The 3,825-nt window shown below is 33.8% G+C and overlaps 1 pseudogene; it reads left to right on the top strand.

Annotated features, from left to right (window-relative positions):
• The first annotated feature begins 1,162 nt into the window (after window positions 1-1,162).
• Window positions 1,163-3,212, top strand: LOC143388309 (uncharacterized; annotated as a pseudogene).
• The last annotated feature ends 613 nt before the right edge of the window (window positions 3,213-3,825 follow it).

Below are 3,825 nucleotides of genomic sequence, written 5' to 3'. Positions count from 1 at the left end.
CAACATTTTTCTCAGTATTCAAGCTAGGGACTCAATGTGCGTGCCCATCAATGTCAAATGTTTAAAAATGTGTACTTATATACTATTATCATTTAGTTATAAAATATTTTGTCTCTTAAAGTATAATAAGAAATATATGCAGGTCTTTGAATTAAGTGAAAGGTGGCATGCAGATATTAAGTTGTAGGAGCATTTGATTCACATGTGGAAGTCAGAAATTTAGTGAGCAAAATTTTGCTCACCAGGTACTGTGTTTTGTGTAGGGTTTATATTATAGTAAAAGTCTTCATATTTTTATTTTATTGAGCATAATAGGGTCAAGAGTTTTATTTTACCACATAGTGAGTGTTTTATGTTCTTCATAAATACTAGTAGAAGGAATACAATGCATTATAAGAACAAAATTAATAATTATATGAAATAATAATTGTTAATTCATTCTCTTTAGTCATTTTACCTTGTATATATAGTACAAAAGATTATGATATATTTATAAATAAACAAAGTGGTATTTGTCAATAAAGGAAATTCTCATATCACATGAATGTAAAAATATAAAAATCAATTTATTATATTTGATTGTCATGTGTTGAATTCATCCAAATATTATGGCCATAGTCTATGCAAGGTTTTTATTGTCTTTTAAAATGTTTTTACAAAAATCTTTATAGACATGTGTGTGTATATTTCTTAGTAAATTTTTTGTTCATATTTCTTTTTAAGAATCCATTGCCTCTTTACCTTGTTGAATATTTATGGTATTATCATTCAAAACAGAAATGTTTGTATATGTTTTACATTTCTCTTATTTTACTGACAGTGAAGGTAGCTGGTAGATATTTCCTAAATACCCAATACTATCTTATGGAGGACAAAAGGCTGTTAATTATTCTTTTCTACACTTTACTATATTACTCTTCTTAATGATGTACTCCTCTTGGATACTGTGGTCTCTACAAGAATTTGGATAATATTCTCAAGGTAATTTTTTCTGTACATTTTTATTGAACTAATATATTTTTTGGATTTATGGTGACTTTGGACTTACTAATCTGCTACACTCCTAATGTACTTATTTTACCTTAATTTCATGTTATGTACACAAAATATATTTATCCCAGTCTAATAGGTATTGTTTTTTTAATTTTTGTTTATTTCAGCCATGACTCCTAATCATATCCAAGAATATTCACTAGAAAAGGGCCAAAAACATATATTACATGAAGTGATAAGTGCAAAATATGGAAGTTGTGATCTTGACTATTTACCAAAAAAGAAAATATGGAAAACTACAAGTGAGAGTGAACAACAGAAATCATATAAAGAGTCAGGCCTTGTTCATCACCAGAAAATTTATACTTGAGAGAAGCCCTACAAATATAAAGAATGTTGCAAAGCTTTTAGTAAAAAAAAAGGTCTTATTTGCCACAGAGGAACCCATAATGGAGAAAAGCCCTACAAATGTAAAGAATGTGGCAAAGCTTTTGGTCAAAAATCAAACCTTATTCGCCATCACAGAACTCACACTGGAGAGAAGCCCTACAAATGTAAAGATTGTGGTAAAGCTTTTGGTCAAAAATCACACCTTATTTCCCACAGAAGAACTCACACTGGAGAGAAGCCCTACAAATGTAAAGATTGTGGCAAAGCTTTTGGTCAAAAATCAGACCTTATATTCCACAGAAGAAATCACACTGGAGAGAAGCCCTACAAATGTACAGAATGTGGCAAAGATTTCAGTCAAAAATCAAACCTTACTTGCCACATCAGAACTCACACTGGAGAGAAGCCTTACAAATGTAAACAACGTGGCAAAACTTTTAGTCAAAAATCAAACCTTATTTGCCACAGCAGAGCTCACACTGGAGAGAAGCCCTACAAATGTAAAGATTGTGGCAAAGCTTTTGCTCAAAAATCAGACCTTATTTACCACATCAGAACTCACACTGGAGAGAAGCCCTACAAATGTAAAGATTGTGACAAAGCTTTTGCTCAAAAATCAAACCTTATTTACCACAGCAGAACACACACTGGAGAGAAGCCCTACAAATGTAAAGAATGTGGCAAAGATTTTTGTCAAAAATCACACCTTATTCGCCACAGCAGAGCTCACACTGGAGAGAAGCCCTACAAATGAAAAGATTGTGGTAAAGCTCTTGGTCAAAAATCAGACCTTATTTGCCACAGAAGAACCCACACTGGAGAGAAGCCCTACAAATGTAAAGAATGTGGCAAACCTTTTGGTCAAAAATCAGTCCTAATTTGCCACTACAGAACTCACACTGGAGAGAAGCCGTATAAATGTAAAGATTGTGGCAAAGCTTTTGGCCAAAAATCAAACCTTATTTGCCACAGCAGAACTCACACTGGAGAGAAGCCCTACAAATGTAATGATTGTTGCAAAGCTTTTGGTCAAAAATCAAACCTTATTTGCCACAGCAGAGCTCACACTGGAGAGAAGCCCTACAAATGTAAAGATTGTGGCAAAGCTTTTGGTCAAAAATCAAACCTTATTTACCACAGCAGAACTCACCCTGGAGAGAAGCTCTACAAATGAAAAGATTGTGGCGGAGCTTTTGGTCAAAAATCAGACCTTATTTACCACAGCAGAACTCACATGGAGAGAAGCCCTAAAAATGTAAATATTGTGGCAAAGCTTTTGGTCAAAAATTAGACCTTATTTTCCACAGAAGAACTCACATTGGAGACAAGCCCTAGAAATGTACAGAATCTGGCAAAGCTTTGGTGACACATGAAACCTTATTCGCCAGAGCAGAAATCAAAGTGGAATGATGCCCTACAAATGTAAAGAATGTGGCAAAGTTTTTGGTCAAAAATAGACCTTCTTTACCACAGCAGAACTCACTGGAGAGAGGCCCTACAAATATAAAGAATGTGGCAAAGCTTTTACTCAAAAATCAGGCTTTATTTGCCACAGAAGAACTTACACTAGAGAGAAGCCTTACAAATTTAAAGAATGTGGCAAAGCATTCAGTCAAAAATCACACCTTATTTGCCACAACAGAACTCACACTGTAGAAAAGCCTCAAAAATGCAAAGTATGTGACAAAGATTTTACTCAAATATTACACCTTATTTGCCACGGGAGAATTTACACTGGAGAGAAACCTTACAAATATAAGGAATGTGGCAAAGCTTTTAGCAATAAGACATGCCTTATTCCCCACAACAGAACTCACACTGGAGAATAGCCCTACAAAAGTGAATAATGTGGAAAAGCTTTTAATAAAAAATAAAACTTTATTCACCACAGCAGAAGACATCCTGGTGAATTTGAAATGTGAATAAAGTAATAATACTTTTAAGGAAAGACTAAACCTTGGAGCTAGGGTTGTGGTTCCGTGGTAGAGGGCTAGCCTTGCAGGTTCGAGATCCTGGGTTTGATCCTCAGCACCACATAAAAATAAATAAGTGAAATAAAGGTACTGTGTCCAACTACAACTAAAAAATAAGCATTAAAAAAAGAAAGACTAAACCTTATTAACAACAGAATGTATACAGAAAAGAACCCCTACAAATTGAAACAATGCAGCAAAGCTTTTAATAAGAAATCAATTCTGTTCACCACTAGGCTACTTATTCTGGAAAGAAGACATCTAAATGTATAGAATGTAGAAACGTTTTAAATTATATATCATATATTACTAGGCATCAGAGAAAACACACTTGAAAGAAGTTCTACAAATGAGACCATTGTACCATTACTCTAAGAAAGGGACAACATTTAGTCCTCACCACAATAACCATAGCGTAGAGAAAATTTTGAAATGTGAAAATTGACAATGTGACAATGCCTCTAAAATT

Source organism: Callospermophilus lateralis, unplaced genomic scaffold (genome assembly GCF_048772815.1).
Source record: "Callospermophilus lateralis isolate mCalLat2 unplaced genomic scaffold, mCalLat2.hap1 Scaffold_2125, whole genome shotgun sequence".
Lineage (NCBI taxonomy): Eukaryota > Metazoa > Chordata > Mammalia > Rodentia > Sciuridae > Callospermophilus > Callospermophilus lateralis.
This window is presented reverse-complemented; position numbering and strand designations above follow the sequence as displayed.